At 42.6% G+C, this 18,704-nt stretch overlaps 1 protein-coding gene across 1 annotated transcript in view; it reads left to right on the forward strand.

The window, feature by feature from the left end:
- The window catches only part of ATG2A (autophagy related 2A), a 2,561,659-nt gene that overhangs the window by 652,274 nt on the left and 1,890,681 nt on the right, over positions 1-18,704 (forward strand). The window lies entirely within an intron of this gene.

Below are 18,704 nucleotides of genomic sequence, written 5' to 3' on the forward strand. Positions count from 1 at the left end.
AGCATTTGGTAACATCATGTATTTGGTGACCGATAACTCTTTTAAAACCTGTCATGTTGTCAAGTTTTAGTAGCATTAGAATCCAGTCTTTGCTTATGCTTTGATTAAATGAGTCAGGCTTTGACAGAAAAGTGCAGTCCTGAAATATGTAGATTGTGTGCAGTTCCCTTACTACTTGCACTGTAGTTAATGAGTTTTGGTAAACTCCTAGGGATAGTGGTGCTTGTCTAGAATCACACTGAGTTAGTGTGTATTTGGGATCACTGTGAGAGAAGCTTTTGGTAACATCATGTATTTGCTGACAGATAACTGTTTTAAAACCTGTCATGTTGTGAAGTTTTAGTAGCATTAGAATCCAGTCTTTGCTTATGCGTTGATTAAATGAGTCATGCTTTGACACTAATGTGCTGTACTTAAATATGTAGATTGTGTGCAGTACCTTTAACTCTTCTACACTAGTGAATGAGATTTGGTAAACTCCTAGGATAGTGTTGCTTGTCTAAAATCACACTGCGAGTCTGTGTGCATTTGGGTAAGGATTGTGAGAGAAGCATTTGGTAACATCATGTATTTGCTGACAGATAACTGTTTTAAAACCGGTCATGTTGTCAAGTTTTAGTAGCATTAGAAGCCAGTCTTTTTATGCTTTGATTAAATGAGTCAGGCTTTGACACAAAAGTGCAGTCCTGAAATATGTAGATTGTGTGCAGTTCCCTTACCACTTCCACAGTAGTGAATGAGTTTTGGTAAACTTCTAGGGATAGTGGTTGTTGTCTAGAATCACACAGTGAGTCTGTGTGCATTTGGGAACCACTGTGAGAGAAGCATTTGGTAACATCATGTATTTGGTGACAGATAACTCTTTTAAAACCTGTCATGTTGTCAAGTTTTAGTAGCATTAGAAGCCAGTGTTTGCTTATGCTTTGATTAAATGAGTCAGGCTTTGACACAAAAGTGCAGTCCTGAAATATGAAGATTGTGTGCAGTTCCTTTACCACTTCCACAGTAGTGAATGATTTTTGGTAAACTCCTAGGTATAGTGGTTGTTGTCTAGAATCACACTGTGAGTATGTGGGCATTTGGGAACCACTGTGAGAGAAGCATTTGGTAACATCGTGTATTTTTTAGCACATATCTCTTTTAAAACCTGTCATGTTGTCAAGTTTTAGTAGCATTAGAAGCTAGTCTTTGCTTATGCATTGATAAAATGAGTCAGTGTTTGACACTAAGGTGCAGTACCATGTACTATTCTCTTCACTGTGGCAGAACTGAAAATGTAAAAGTTTTACCCAAGCACTGTCCTAGAAGTAGTCTGATGATTTAGTCAGTTTCTAAGTACCAAATAGACTGCTTCAAATGCCTATGCAGTATGCATGTAGTGTTCTAACATACTATACACTTGTCTTTTACATCTTCAATTCCCTAGTCAGTATCCATACACTTCCAGAAAACACCCTGTCACTCTTTTTGCAGTCCTCTAGTGACCCATTCAACACCATGTACTAATCCATTCACTGTGCCAAAACCCAAACACTTATAAATTCACCAAGACACTCTCTTTCCAGTACTATAATGATTCAGTCACTGCCTAAGTATTCATGCACTGAGCCAGGCCTTAGCACATGGACTTCTTCAAACCCCTATCCACTATGCATGCAGTCCTCTAACCACCTACAAACTTGTCTTTCACACCTTCAATTCCCCATTCAGTATCCATACACTTCCAGCAAACACCCTGTCACTCCCCTTGCACTCTTCTAGTGACCTATTAAGCATTATGTACTAATCCATTCACTGCGCCAAAACCCAAACCCTAATAAATTCACCCAGGCACCCTCCTTGCAGTACTCTAATCATTCAGTCAGTACCCAAGTACTCATCCAGTGACCCAGGCTTAGCATATGGACTGCTTCAAACCCCTATCCACTATGCATGCAGTCCTCTAACCACCTACACAATTGTCTTTCACAACTTCAATTCCCTAGTCAATATCCATACACTTCCAGGAAACACCCTGTCACTCCCTTTGCAGTCCTCTAGTGACCCATTCAGCATCATGTACTAATCCATTCACTGTGCAAAAACTCAAACACTTATAAATTCACAAAGATACTATCTTTGCAGTACTCATTTCATTTAGTTCATTCCATAAGTATTCATGCACTGAGCCAGGCCTTAGCACATGGACTGCTTCAAACCCCTATCCACTATGTATGCAGTCTTCTAACCACTTAGACACTTGTCTTTCACACTTTCAATTTCCTAGTCAGTATCCATACAGTCCAGCAAACATCTTGTCACTGCCTTTGCACTCCTCTAGTGACCCATTCAGTACCAAGCACTAATCCATTCCCTGTGCGAAAAGCCTACCACTTATAAATTCACCTAGGCACTCTCATTGCTGTACTCTAATCATTCAGTCAGTACCCAAGTAGTCATACAGTGAGCCAGGCCTTAGCACACGGACTGCTTTAAATGCCTATGCAGTATGGATGCAGTCCTCTAATCACCTACACAGTTGTTTTTCACACCTTCAATTCCCTAGTTAGTATTCATACACTTCTAGCAAACACCCTGTCACTCACCCAGTGTGTCTCCTTATAGTACTGTAATCATTTAGTCAGTTAGCATGTAGTGTTTTAGTGAGGTAGGCTTTAGGGCATGAACTGCTTCAAAGTAGTATGCACTATGCATGTAGTGTTTTAACCATCGTCACACTTGTGGTTCAGGGCTATAGTTTCTTAGTCAGTATTTATATATGGGGGACGCACTTACACCCTAACTGTTGCTTTGTTGTTCATGAGCCTGCCGTGAGGGGAACGGCCAGCGTTGGGGGCACTCCTGACTCTCCATCCTACCTTGGACATCGCCGCCGTGAGGGGAACGGCCCTGAAAAGACTACTTCCCCCAGAGTTCTCAGCACCCGGCGCTTGCTGCAAACGTCATCACGCAGCGCCCGGGACCCATTTAAGGCCCTCAGCAGTCTCGCAGCGCGGGACGCACTTACACCCTAACTGTTGCTTTGTTGTTCATGAGCCTGCCGTGAGGGGAACGGCCAGCGTTGGGGGCACTCCTGACTCTCCATCCTACCTTGGACATCGCCGCCGTGAGGGGAACGGCCCTGAAAAGACTACTTCCCCCAGAGTTCTCAGCACCCGGCGCTTGCTGCAAACGTCATCACGCAGCGCCCGGGACCCATTTAAGGCCCTCAGCAGTCTCGCAGCGCGGGACGCATTTACACCCTAACTGTTGCTTTGTTGTTCATGAGCCTGCCGTGAGGGGAACGGCCAGCGTTGGGGGCACTCCTGACTCTCCATCCTACCTTGGACATCGCCGCCGTGAGGGGAACGGCCCTGAAAAGACTACTTCCCCCAGAGTTCTCAGCACCCGGCGCTTGCTGCAAACGTCATCACGCAGCGCCCGGGACCCATTTAAGGCCCTCAGCAGTCTCGCAGCGCGGGACGCGCGCGGGCAGCGCCCGGGCCAAGCCCGGGCCAAGGGCGGGCCCGTCCTAGCCCGTCAGGGACCGACTGTGGCCGGGCTGGGCTCTCCCTCTTGGTTTTGGATAGTGTTATTTGTGTGCAGGTTACTATCAGTTCATACGTAGAGAGTCGGTGATAGTGAAGTCTTATTTTCCCTATTGGTATTAGGGGTTGTCTAACCACTGTATAAGTGCACTAGTGTTAAAGTCACAGGCATTATGAGTAAGAGGACAGCCGAAGGAAGACTGGTGGGTACCCTGGATGATTACCTGACTAGGGCAGAGTCGGTAATCAACAATAAGATTTTAGAGGTGGACAGAAGATTATCCCTAGACCCACTCACGGTGCTATTAGCCCCACAGCCAGTGGAGGCGTTGGTCACTATTACGAATACTGGGCCTGTCAACTGTCCCATGGCAGACCAAGTTCGTCTATCTCCCAGGTTAGGCAATAGTGATATTCTGTCTCTTGTGGACAGTCCACCTTGCCCAGTTATGGTTACAACAAGGGCAAAACAGAAAGTTATTGATCCCAAGCCTAGAGAACCACCTTGCAAGAAACGGAAAGGTAGAGGTCCTTGTAAGCCAAGCGCCCCAAAGATACCTGTGGGAAATAAAGGGGTACAGCCTAGTGGGAATCCATCTGTATCTGTGTCTGAAAATATTCCCCCCATGCAACCCTCGTATCAGCAACTTCTTGAGCCATTAAGCTCATTTTTTAAGGACCAGCTGACATCTCTTATCCAACCTTTTTTGGGAAAACTAGACCAAGTGGTGACAAGGTTAAACCGTATAGAAGATACCTTGCTAAATAAAATCCCGTCAGCTGTAAATTCTTCTGTACCTACCTCAAACCCCTTGGCTAGCACTGCAGATGAGGCGGCTTCTGCTGTTCACCTTGATCCAAGATCTCAAGGTATTAACCCTCACGATAAAGTTGTTAATAGAGTAACTCTAAACCAGTCTATGGTTCCCTCACCCCACCTGGAAAGGCCTTTACTCGCCCAGCAGCTCAGGAAGAATACACAAGGATCTATTGATCAGGCAAAAGAGGATTCTGAAGAATTAATAAGTCTACATCTCCCCCAGGAGGCCACCCCTTATACAGTTATTTTAGCCAACGTTCCACCACTCCCAGCAGGGTCGAGGGAGCACTGGTCTAATTTAAAAAACAAGACCCTACACTACCTAGGGAATAAACTGGGGGCTAGTAATAGCTTGTTCGAAGAATTTAAAATGGTTAGAAGGGTCAATTGGATCGGTTACTCCCAAAAGTCCCTGGGAGGAGATTGTGTGGTACTTAGCTTTAGGTCCCCTCTCTTAGTAGAACATATCTTGGAGAGAGCCTGTTTCCTCGCCTCAAACCCAAATGGGATTATGATCCTCCCCCTTGGCTTCTTTTATAGACCAGTAAGAGTCCCTTCATTTGGCCAGCCCAGAGTTAAGAATATAGCACCACAGCAGTACTTACAGCCCCATGCTTCCGTCCCGTTACAAAATCGTTTTACCGCCCTTTCCGCACTGGAGGAAAACGACTGACTGGGGGAAATGATAGTTCATCATGTAACTGGGTCATCAGGGGCTTTTGACTCCCCAAGCTTGGCACACTCTGTAAAAAATGCACCTTTAGCTAAAGACAATGAATTAACTGGTCTACCTAGTACCCATTCGCCTCTACATTATAAAGTGGTAACTCGGGATCTGTCTAAAGAGTCTGATCCTCCCAATATTAACATCTCCTCGTGGAACATAGCAGGCTTATCCTCTAGACTAGTCGTATCTGATTGGTTGGCTCTTATAGATCAGGCAGATGTTTGGTGTTTTCAGGAGACCTGGTCGATAGTTCCCTTATTTCGCACAGGGTTTTTGAATTTTTTTAAACCAGCATCTAAAGGCCCTAGAGGTAGACCGGTGGGAGGTTTGGCTATCTGGGTTCGGCAATGTGAGGGAGTCCCAGCAGTGGAGGTTCCACTAGATAATCCTGATATTTTGGCTATCAGGCTTACCTCCACTATGGGTCTCAATATTCTCATCATAAACATTTATGCTAGAGGTCTCCCGGGTGGCAAATGCTCCCCCACGGTTCTCCTACTGGACCGATTTCTTTCTTCAGTGCCAAATGTTGGCAACAGGGTGGTGGCGGGTGACTTCAACACATGCTTTGAGCCCTTAGGAGCTGATGATGGAAAGCTGTCTGAAACGGAGGACTCTGTGTGGGGAATCCCCCAATTGGAATTAACCCCGATTGGAAAATGGACCCAAGCAGCCTTATATGTGAAGGGTCTATGTCTTGATAAGGGCCTGAGGGCTGCCAATGGTAGAACAACATCAGATAGGGCAGGGAAGCCGACCTTTAATAATGGTAGAAGCGGGAGCCGAATTGATTACATTCTGGTTAACTGTGAGTTGTGGCCATTTGTTATTGACATGGTGGTGACAGATAGAATTGAAAGCGACCACAACCCCCTGTCGCTAACTCTACTAGACAACAGTTTTAAAGCCCCCACACTGGATGTCGGGTGTGCTGTTCAATCGCAGACCATTCTGTCTAATGACCAGAAAAGGGTCCGCTGGCCCAAGATTGAAACTAATACCAAGGCACGTGAAACTATTAGGAACCTGGTCAACACTGCCATGGACAAAATAAATAGCTGTGAGTCAGAAGATAGGATCAAGGCTAGCATACCGGCCATCCACAGTGAATTATTTATGGATCTAAAATCCATGTTTGTTAAAAATCTACCAGCCCGTGGCAAAATTCAACCCTTGAGGGAATTTACCTGGTTTGATGCTAGCTGTAGAGAAACGCGTAGAGCACTATCTATAGCTCTCAAATCCAGATTACCTGATAGTATTAGGCCTTGTAGAATTGCGTATAAAAATGCACAATTACAAGCAAAGAAATCATGGGACGAAAACCGTTGGAGTGAGTTGTTTGAGGCCTGTAAGGGCAGGAACTTGACTCAATTTTGGCATTTCCTTAAATGGGGGAAGATTCCCATTGATATGACACCTTCAAATCATGTTGAACCTGCTCAGTGGGTTAGTTATTTTTCTAATCAGTTCAAGTCTAGGAGTAGGCCCGAAGGAGTTTTGTCGTACGACTCCAGTACAGAAGAATTAAGGTTCGCCCCTAGTGAGGTGAGGGCTATTTTGAAATCTCTTCCATGTGGTAAGGCTCCTGGCCCGGACTGCATTCCTGCAGATTTATTTAAACAGGATCAGGATGTTTGGATTCCCTATTTGACAACATTTGCTAATGCACTGGCACATGGAGCATCGGTCCCGGATTCTTGGTTCGGGGCAGAGATTTTGCCGATCTACAAGAAAGGTGATCGCTCTGCCCCGTCCAACTACCGACCGATTAGCCTTATAGATGCTGCCCAAAAGATAGTTGCTCGCCTCCTCCTGGGTCGTATTCAATCGTGGATCTCTGAAAATGATAAATTAACGCCTCTGCAGGCGGGGTTTCGGTCCCATGTTGGTACTATCGACCAAGCTTTTAGGTTCACCTTACTGTATTGGAAGGAAGTTTTCTTAGGGGGTGGCATGCTCTTTGCTGCCTTTGTAGATCTAAAGGCTGCATTTGACTCGGTCCCAAGAAGGAAGTTATGGGAAGTTCTTGGAGCAATGGCCTTCCCTCCAGAGCTACTTAGGCTTTTGATTAGACTCCACGAACATACATATGCCCAGGTACGTTGGGGTAAACCAGGGGAGGTGACACCAAGATTTGAGGTATCCAAGGGGGTAAGACAGGGATGTGTACTGGCTCCCACACTTTTCTCCCTGTTTATTAATGGGGTTACTAATTATTATACAAGTTTTCCAACTGATGCTCCCACATTAGCTGGTATGAAGGTCCCACTCCTCTGTTCGCGGACGACACACTTTTAATATCTAAAACGCGCCAGGGGCTTCAGTTAGCACTGACCCGTTTCGAATTGTTTTGTCGCGAACATGAGCTTGAGGTAAACGTGGGTAAGACCAAATTTATGGTCCTCCGAGGAGCCAGACCAGTTAAGGCAAGGGTTGCAATGGAAGGTGTAACACTTGAACAGACTTCAACTTTTACTTATTTGGGTGTCACCTTCTCAGACAACCTTAGCTGGAAGCCCCAGATTGATACTTTTGCCCTCAAACATACTCAATTAGGTGGAGCATTGCTTAAGGAACATAGCCTTTCACTTACTAAACCCATGGCCCCCCTGATTAAAATCTACGGCTCCAAGATTCTTCCTGCGGTTATGTATGGTGCAGAACTATGGGGGTTTGGTAAAATTGATTCTCTGAGGGTGGCGCAAAATAAATTTCTTAGGTCAGCGGTTGGGTTACCTCAATCTACCCCCTGTATTCCCCTTCTCTATGATCTAGGTTGCCAACCTGTGGAGGATATGCTGCGCTACAGGCCTTTGGCATTCTGGCGACGCCTATGGACCACACCTGAACTGTCCTCTTATGCCAAGGCACTCTTGGAAGTCAAAAATCTTGGGGGATCCCTTAGAATCAGTTGGTTGTCAGAAATTAAATCTATTCTGACTAATATGGGGTGGGGTGATTTGTGGTTTAACCCTGAGACGGCTGTTTTCCCCCCAAAAAGGATATTTAGGGATTCTTACTGGCAATGGGTTAAAGCTAAGCGCTTTGCATCTTTAACTGCAGGACCCTTGACTTTATCATTCCTGACTGTTAAGGATGCTCCCTTCTTAGAGTCATATTGGGATATAATTACCAAACCACTGGACCGTAAACTTTATCACCAGTTTAGACTCGGAACCCTACCACTACGTTGTTTTACCAAAAACTGGTCTACCCCGGGTAACGAAAACTGCCCCCATTGTGAGGACAAGATAGAAACTGTTGATCACTTTTTATACGTTTGCCCGGAGTATACCCGCCCACGACGGTTGTGGTTACGTCCTGTCTGTCGTAAACTAGGAGTTAGATCTGTATTAATTGCCAGTAGAATGCTGAAATCCGATACCACCAGTTTCGTGATCTCTGGTGTGGCGAAATACATTAGTTGGGCTTGGCTTTTACGAAACCAGTCTATTAGCCTCTAAATATTTTCCTAGCATTTATGTAGCCTGGGATGAAATAGATTTTACTAATTCAAGTCATGTAAATCTTCTAAATTTAATATCTTTTATTATTGATGTTTTAGCATATGATCTCTATTTATTGGTTTTAAGTACATTTGTGAAATATATTTGTGTCTTAATTTACGTATGATGTTTTTTAGAATGTCTTTTATGATGAAATAATCGCAATAAAGACTTTTTTGACTTGACTTATAAAATGTGTTTGTACAGTAATGGAATAGTATAAATTTGAAGGTTATTAATATACATTTATTTGTGATTCTTTTTTACAGATACAGAACTGGAGTGTTTCTCATCTGTTTGCACTCTTCTCGTGCAAGATTGTTTGGATGAAGGGTCCTTAGGTGTTTCATCATACTTGCTGTGCCGCACGAGTATTTTTTGTTAGGATCCTCTCGTAACAGAACTCTTTTGAAAATGTTGCGCGTGAGAAAGGTGGCATTGGTCTTTGTTTGCCCCTCGAGAAAAGTAGAACATTTCCACATCACTGAAGGAAAACATTGTGGGCGTGGTGCATCCTCCAAAAATTCATCTTTCGATTCAGTGAATATTTTAAAGCGACATCATTTACAGTTTTTGCAAGTTAAATTTAAAGATTTTTGTTAGCTGTGTGCATTTTATATATCTGTGATTTGTATCTTGTTTTTTTTTTTGAGAATGGCATGTTGGGTTTTTTTTAACAATCTTTGTGACTGTTTTTTTTTTGCCCGCTGTTAAGTGACGAGTACGATTGAAATCACTATTTTTAGTGAAATGTAATATATTCTGAGAAGAGCAAAAAAGGCAAACAAATTACTTTGTTGAAATTATGCTGTGTTGTAAAAAATGTATTATTACATGTTATAATTTTTTTTTCCTTTTCTTTCACAGATCCAAAATGTAAAATAAGCAATTTGTATGAATATATATTGGAATGAAAAACAGAAAAAAATGTATACCATTTTTTATTCCTATTGCTGTGAAGATAAGTTTAACTAAGTCTCAATATGCAGAATGAAGAGGTCTGCAAGAAGCTACAAAGTTGAAACACGTTTCTAAAAACACTCTGTTTATGTAGTTTTGAAATCTGACCATAATCAGATATCATGTGACCTGCAAAAAAAGAGATTTGAGGGGTTCATAATATTTCCCATTTTAGCTATTGAAGGACCGCAATTATTTCAATAATTCTTCTTTGAACATCTTTGCTGACAAAACTCTGTGCTTACCTTCTACCATTCGCAAGGAAATTTAAAAACGGAAATATGTCACTTTTTGTAACATAGTTATTGTGCAAGATACTCTTACATATTTACAAAGAGAGGAAAAGGCACTCTGTGCACTTTTTATACTCCATGTAAATACAACCTCATCATGCACACTACTTTGTGTTGAAAGGGTGTTCTATAAGTGTTGTTGTGCATGATTGCACTTAATACTTATAGAACAAGACACATGTCTAGATTTATCAGAAATGATAAATCTCGATATGTGTGTGAATGCTGCACCATTCTAAAATTGGTGTAGGAAAGCACAACAAGGAGAATTGTTTTAATTTCTCCACATTTTTATATCTTCAATGCATGCTGAAATGTTCAGCATACATTGAAGGAGAAAAATGCATTTTCTCGTTTTTGTGCAGGACGGTGTGTCTTCCTGTAGAAAAACAAACAGCACATGACAAAGATATCCTTGCACTATGGTGCAAGGGTGCCTGTGTCACCACATGGCTGCAGTTTAAGCAGCCGTGCAGACAGAAGCATAGATTTGCAACATATTTATGTACATATGTTGCATCCCTCTGCTTCGGAAGTACTACAGCACACTGCAGTTAAAGAGGTTACTGTGTGATGCTGCAGCACTTCCTCATAGTTCTGCACTTATACATTCACCATACGCTACTAATGCATTCATTCAGTCAATTACGTACTACACATACATTCATCTAAACTTTCACACACTAACAAAGAAATTTAGCTCTTTTTTTAAACCAGGAAAGTTAGTTTTTAGAAGAACTTTTTTTTTCTTCTTTTTTGTTTTTTAATTTATTTGTACTTTTTGGAACAATTTTGTTATTTTTTTTGTTTTTTTCAAAAGGAAAAAAAGACAACAGGAGGAACAAAACAGTCAACTTCTGCAAAAAAATAAATAAACACAAGTTTAGCACTTGTGGTTTTGCTGCGCTCGGCAGATTAGTTCAATTGACTGCTCGCCGTAACATAGTAGTTTGTTGCATTTAATGCAACTAATTTTTATTTTTCCAAATTCTGGACGTAGGTCCGGGTGAGTGCTTGATGGTGATGCTGCAGAAGTGCTTGCCACTGCTGGCTAAGGCTGCTGTCGGAGTCTTCTGCATTCCTGCTTGGCCAGGTTCACGGGATGCAGAGTCCTCAGGTGTTTTAACATACTTGCAGTCCCACAAGAGTATTTTTTTGATGGATCTCCTCTGGAAAGCACTCTTTGACATATTTTACATGTCACTTTAGTTGAATTAGTTTTATTTTGTCCTTCTGGGAAGGAAAAAAAATTCCACACCACAGAGGTGTATCTTTCTGGGCGTGGAGGTTCCACAACAAATTCCTCATCGGACGAATGGTTTGATTCTGATGGTGGCTGCTGTGCAGAAGCCATTGTCTTCAGAAAAATTGCAGCTGTGGAAATCTTCCCCAAAAAGTTTCTTCTAGCTCTCAGGTGTGAGATGTTCCTCCAAAGATGCTCTAAGAATGATTGAAATGGGTGGGGTCTTTCAATAGTTAGAATAGGAAGTGTAATGAACCAATCAAATCTTTTTTTTTTTGCAGGGCACATGGGATCCGCACACCCTGCGCTTACGCAGCACGCACCCAGCGCGCATCCGCGAAATTGAATTTAAAAAAAATATAGGATTAGATGTAAAAATATATTAGTTTTAAGACTAGTTTAGAGTTTGTCTTCAATTAATATTCACATGAAATAGATATATATATGTTTTTTTAAATGTTAAATATTTCGCGGGATCCGTGCACCTACCGCGTCATAGACGCAGATGACGCATCACGGAAGCGTGTAAACGTCGCGTTACGTACATCGAACGTGTCGCGTATACGCTGGGAGTCGCGTACCGGTCGCATTGCGATCGCGCACTGAACACGTACCCAACGCATACCATACGCGGATGCTATCGCGTAGGGATTGGGAACGGTGCGCTTAGGGTGCGCGGATCCAACAACATTGAAAAAAATATATAAAATAAAGTTTTGCACATATAGTTAAAAAAATATTTTGAAAAATATAAAAAAAAAATTGAAAAACCCATTAAGTTCAAATAATATTTTTTAATTTTTAAAAGAATTAATTGAAAAAATACGTTTAAAAAATGGTGATTAAAAAGTATTTTAAAAAAAATGTAATTAATGAAATTGACACACTGAATTTGAAAAATATACAAATCCAATCAAAATCATTAAGCATGTTATCTTCAGAGATAAGTTATAGATAGGAATTAGCATTTAAAAAACCTTTGAAATTCAATGAAAAAACCATAGGTTGCATGCAGGTTATAGTTCGGAATTGGCATTTAAAAATCCTTTGAAATTCACTGAAAAAACCAAAGGTTTCAGGGGCGTTATAGTTAGGAATTGGCATTTAAAAAACCTTAGAAATTCACTGAAAAAACCATAGATTTCAGGGGTGTTATAGTTAGCTGGACATTTGCCTCGTACAAAACCCTAGAAATTCCCCTGTTATAGTTAGTTCAGCTAACTATAACTCGCGCCCCCGCAATGCACTGCTGATGACGTCATATATTACATCACTCATGACATGGTCAGTGACATCACTGATGACATCACTGATGACATCTCAAATGACATCACTGATGACATCACTGATGACGTCATGAATGTGATAAATTACTGCATCTTCTCACACCCTAATTTAACCGTTGATACACCAACTCAAAATTTCAGACGTCCATTCTGAAAACCATAGATACTCCAATACCAATAACTACATACCCACTTATTAACTCTTAGGTCTACATACACCCCCATTCATTCACCTGTACAGTCACTCATACTTACAGTCACTCCGTACAAGACTATCATATGCATTTATACACCTATATAGGCACTCACACACCACCAATCATCCATAGAGGTACTCTCACACCTAGTCAGTCATGCAAATAATTAAACACAGTCCAATTTACTCACCTATACAGTTAAACACACTCAAGTTCACTTACTCATAAAAATAGTACCACATTCTTACGCTCTTATAGAATCACTGATACAAGCACACACTCCTCCATACAGCCACTCTCACAATCACACACTCTCACATATACCCACTTCTATACTCTTACACGCATATATACTGCCTTTCACATATGTAGTTAGTCACAAATGTACCACTGAGATATACATTCAATCCCTAACACACCCATACATACACTCACTCAACCATACAGTTCATCACAGATGCACTCTTAAAACCATGCACCCATAGAATCACCCACTCACACATCTATGCACAGAGTCACACACAGCCTACGCACACAAACACTCAGGCACCCATACTCAGACAACCGATCAATAACCCATATAGACACTCATATAGCTATTCACAAAACCATGCAGCCACTTATACACAAACACACAGACACAGACAGACATTCGCACAGTTTAGTCACTAGTCTGCAGTAAGATACATTTAATGACTCACTTATAGAGTCAGTTACACACCTACAAAATCATCCATTCACACACTTGTACACCCACTCATTCTTCAACAGGCCTTTCACTATAAATATATAAAACATATTTAAACTTTACAGAAACACACAGTCACTGGATGACGTCATGCCATACTACAAGAGTGGTTCTTTCACTACACCGGGGAGCGTCCCGAAGAGGAAATCGCCCGGACTGCTGAGCCCCAGCCGCATTGCACTAAGGTAACCGGAGCTGCATTCCGGAATGTCACTAGATAGCTGAGCGTAAGGCTGAAACAATGTGGCTACTGCCATGGTGTAAAAGTAACCAGGATATTGCCTCATGCAATAGGCCTTGTGAGTTCCACATTCATCAAATTCTAAATTGCTAACGGAGAAGCAAATGTATGTATGGAAGCGGGGAAACTTATTGTTGCGTTTAAAAATATTTCACAAAGAAGGGGTGCGATGTGTATTTTGACAGCACAAATGCATCCACATACTCCAATCCCCCAACCCCACCTCTTCTCGGTTCAGACTTTGAGAGTTCCAGTAATCAGCGCTACTGTCTTTAGTACTTGTACTCAGAGTCTTCGCAGTGGCGCAGCTAGGGTTCCCCCTTAGGCCCCAGAGCAGGTAGTGAAAATACCCAGGTACTGTCTTTAGGTAGGAAAGCACAGCATTAATCGGGGCTTGATGGGCCTATTGTGCCCCTGGCTCTGGTGCCACTGCACCCGCTGCACCACCGGCAGCTATGCGGCCGGATCAGCGGCTTGAGAAACGCTGTCTCGAGGTACCGTCTGTCTGCCGCTCTCTCCTGCCCCTCACCCTCCGTTCTTCCTTCACTTCTCTCAGACTGAGTCCCCCCTAATAACCTTTCTAGTACTCCTCCCCCACTCGGTCGTCCTGTACCGCTCTCTCCCTCATGCCCCCCCCCCTCTTTCGATGGCTCTTGTTCCACCGATCACACTCTCTCCTTCTTGTTCCCCTCTTTCGATCAGTCTGTTTCGGCACATCGTTCTCTCGTCCTCTTTCGTCTCTCTTCCCTCATTTCCATCTAAATCCTCCGTGTGCTCAATCTCGCCCTTCGGGCCCCCACCCACCTCATCCACACACTCAGCCTCCCAAGAGACATCCACACATACAGATATACCCGAGACATCCGCACATACAGATATGCCCAAGAGACAGCCACACACACAGATACACCCCACACACGGCCACACTCACCCGCCAGTCTATTTGACAGTGTAATTGAATTAGACACCAACTTCTCTTGTCGTTTTCGGGGGGACGTACGCCGTGAGTGCACCAGCAGAACCTGTAAACTCAATACGATTATCATACAGAGGCGCGAGTCAGAAAATAAATGAGACGTTTGGTGCACATAGGTTACCACTCAGATCTAAAGGTGTATGCGCCTATATAGCTATATATACTCGGTGTAAGTCTCAGCCTCCCCCTCTCTGTATGTCTGAATCCATGCATATATTGGGATTTGAATACTTGCTGCAGAAGCTACATCCATGTGATGTCCTTTCCAGTTGCACACAACGCTACAGACACAACATATGTGCAGATGGGCTGGCTGTCTTTGCGCCCCCGGCATACTAAAGTTTCAAACTATTTGAAAATGTTATTCTCCCAGTACGTCCTGTCCCATATGTTAGCTTACATCTGCTACACAATTACAACGGCTTTGTTTGTTTTATGTATACAAAAGCAAACCGTTCTCGACTGGATAAAATGTGTTCCACGACCACCCGCGATAATAATGCTCATTATTTACAGCGCTTGGATAGGAGTGTTGTCATATTAAATCCTCCTGCACTGCTGGGCGGTGCCACTAAGAGGCGACGCGCGCCACGGAAAGCAATTAACTTCAGAGAACAATATTATTGTGTGTGCGGAGCCAAGGCTGGCAGAGGTTGGCCCCCAGGTTGGCAAGCAAGGAACTCGACCTTCTCTCCAACCCAACTGAATCTCTATCTTTTGTTAGGCAATATGTCCAGCGTAAAACAACCCCGACCTATTGCATTGCAACACTTCTTAGAAATATCAGATCCTTGAATCACAGCAGTAATTGTGTAGTGAACAATTACAATTGTAACCGCTTCATATTCTGAAAATATTTATTTGGGGTTGGATGGATGAACATCATATCCTATCCTCCCTTCAAGCGGGCTTTCGCTTTACGGTTTCAACAACTGACCAACTGTTCAGGTTACAGCTGGTATACTGGAAGACGGTGCTTTTGGGGAAGGGTTCCCTCTACCTGATCTTTGTGGATCTTAGATCCGCATTCGATCTGGTTCAGAGGGACAAGCTCTGGTCAATCTTGTTTGAGATGGGTGTTCCCCCATACCTTTGTGACCTCTTTAAGCGTCTCCATTCTGGAACGTATGTGAGGGTCCGCTATGGTAGGAATGGTGAGCTCTCTGCTCCCTTCCCAGTAGACAGGGGTGTAAGGCAGGGGTGTGTGTTGGCTCCCACTTTTTTTTCCCTGTTTATTAATGGTCTGATTTCACACCTATTGGGGGTAAAAGATCTAGACTCTCCGATTCTAGCAGCGCGCAGAATACCCGCCCTAATGTTCGCTGATGACACCCTTCTACTTTCAAAATCTCCAATGGGTGTCCAGCGAACTTTGGAGGCCTTTTGTTCTTTCTGCCGCTCTAGAAATCTGGAGATAAATCTCTCAAAAAACAAATTCATGGTTTTCAATTCTAAACCATCAACTTATCCCCACCCACACTTAGAGGGATGTATTTTGGAGAGAGTCTCCACTTTTGATTATCTGGGAGTCACCCTGAATGATAGGATGGAGTGGGATTTGGTTAAGGCCAACCTTAAGCTGACTCAATCAACAGGTGGAATCCTGAAGGTTTTTAATGAATGTTCCTATAAACCTCTAGGTCCCCCAGTTGAAATATATAGGGCACAGGCTAGGGGAGCGGCTCTATATGGCGTAGAGCTTTGGGGCCATGTTAGCGCCAGCACTATGTCCATTACTGAGAATAACTTCATCAGGCGTCTCTTAAACCTTCCCAAGAGTACTCATTTGACCCCTCTAAGATTGGACCTGGGATTGGCTCCTATTCAGGAGACCATCCTACACCGACCTTTGCTATATTGGAGGAGACTCTGGTCCACTCCAGAGCTGCTAAGCTATAAGGAGGAGTTAATCGATCTACTGTCTATAAGGGGATCGGGCAACATCTTATGGATCAAACATGTAAAACCGCTCTGCTATGATTTGCACAGGGCAGATCTGTGGACTTCGCCTGAAACATCTTGTCCTTTGATTAGTAAGAGGGCGTTGGGGGTTATTCTTAAACAGTACCACCTGAATCTCCGTGATCTGAATTCTAGCTTGGGCAGGTTGTCCCTCCGATTTCTGGAGGCGAAAGATCACAATTTTTTTGAAAAATTTCTGGATGACATCCAGCCCTCGCTAGCAAAAAAATTATACCTTCAATTCAGACACGGATCTCTCCCACTCCGGGCTTTGTTAAACAAATGGTCAAGCTCTTACTCCATGTGGAACCCTTGCCCTGGTTGTGACTCTGTAGAAGAAACCGATCTGCATGTTTTGCTTTTTTGTCCCTCTTACATCGGGGCACAAACTAAATGGATTGTACCCCTCTGTAAACCGAGAGGCCTCAGGGACTACAGGGAGGTTTACAGATTATTAAAATATGACACGACCCCTGTGTTTGTATTCGCAACTTCGAGATTCCTCCTTTCTATGTGGTATGCAAGAAGTGCAATAATCAAGTTAAAAGGTGTCTAGTTCTATGACGCTTTACCCTGATATTTATTGTACTCAAATTGGCCCTTGATTGTCTTAATGTTTTATCTTTTTAGTATATTTTATGTATTTTAATTAATATATTGTGGAATAGTATGATTTATGATCCCCTATTAATGTGCAATAAGTATTGTATATATGTGCTTTTATGGTTTTTAACCGAAATAAAGCTTTATGATGATGATGAAAATATGAGACTTACTTAAACACTACTAATGTCTGTGGAATGTTAGTGGTCTTTGGAGTGTCTGTCACTTCTGTTCTCACCTTCACACCACTTTCGTCTGCATTCTCTCACTCAGTTTAGCCGCTAAGACCCATTTTCTTCCCCATCTTTCTGAAATCCTCCATGTGCATATCTCATACCTTCCCCCAGTCCCAGTTGGCAAATATGAAACCATCGCTGTGTGCGTTCTGCAGAGAGACCAAGGTTTGGATGTGCATGTAATCTGCACACCTTTATGACGCACTGACAGGCACTGGAAAACTCGCACTGCCTTCACGTCAATTTCAAAGGTCTCAAGTGTTCCCTGTCATAAACACTCCCGCACCACCAAACTTGAATTCACTTGGAGGTGACTCAGTCCAAAGTATGAACAATATAAGAGTCATATGGCGCATGAAAAGAACTACAGAAAACAAGGATTGCATGGTTGATATGGCATATCGTAAGGGTTTTTACAGTCGTTGTAAAATCGATCAGTGTTTTAGTTAGTAACGTCATAGACCTGAATATTGAGCACGAAAAGAACTGAATATTTAAAGTCGCTTTTTAGTTACCCGGCCAGGCCCGTCCCCTGGAAAGTCCTACTTGCGGCACAGGTATGTGCACTTGTGCACAGTGCTTGTTTTCCTGTTGAATGGGAGCGCGGCATGGCGGTTCATGCCAGACTGTTCTTATTTGCAGGAGAGCTAAGGCTAATTTATAACAAGCATTTGCAATGCAATAGGTCTCGCAGTTATACGAGTTTAAGCTATTGGCATTGTAAATGACAATGCCTTTTATTTATCAGTTTTGCAAAACAACATATAAATAAAAGGCATTGTCATTTACAAATGCCAATAGCTCAAACATTCTCAAATGCGAGACCTATTGCATTGTAAATGCTTGTTGTAATAAAGAGTGCTGTTCCCTAAAGCTTTGCTCAGAAACTCGAAAGTTAGCACATCAAGTACCAAGGCTGCGTGTCTTTAATCCACTTCATGGCTCTTTGATCCATTAATTATCAGACACTCCCTGTCCCTCTATCTCACACTTGGAGGATCTTGCTTTCTCACTTTGTAACATTTTTTTCCATTTTTCTTAACCTGCTTCTTCCCCCTTTTGTGTTTTTTTGGGTTGAAGTCTACTTGACAGCACAGCTGTCTGGTTTATAAAGACATCTTGGAGACATTTGGAAAGTTTCTCTGGGAATGCATTCCACCCGTTGCTTACCATTGGCTTTTTGGTTTGTAACTCACATGTGCTTACTTTCTGTTTGCCGGCTCTATTTGTTTTAGGCTGCCCAGCTTAAGTTTTTCCCCTTCCGTTGCCTAAACCCTATTTTTTTTTTGTTTAACTTGTTTTTATTGAGATTTTTCAAAACAAGAAACAATAGCCATAATGCACACCGTATCCACAATTCGACATATAGATGAGCA

This window comes from Triturus cristatus, chromosome 9, assembly GCF_964204655.1.
Source record: "Triturus cristatus chromosome 9, aTriCri1.1, whole genome shotgun sequence".
In the NCBI taxonomy this organism is placed as follows: Eukaryota; Metazoa; Chordata; class Amphibia; order Caudata; family Salamandridae; genus Triturus; species Triturus cristatus.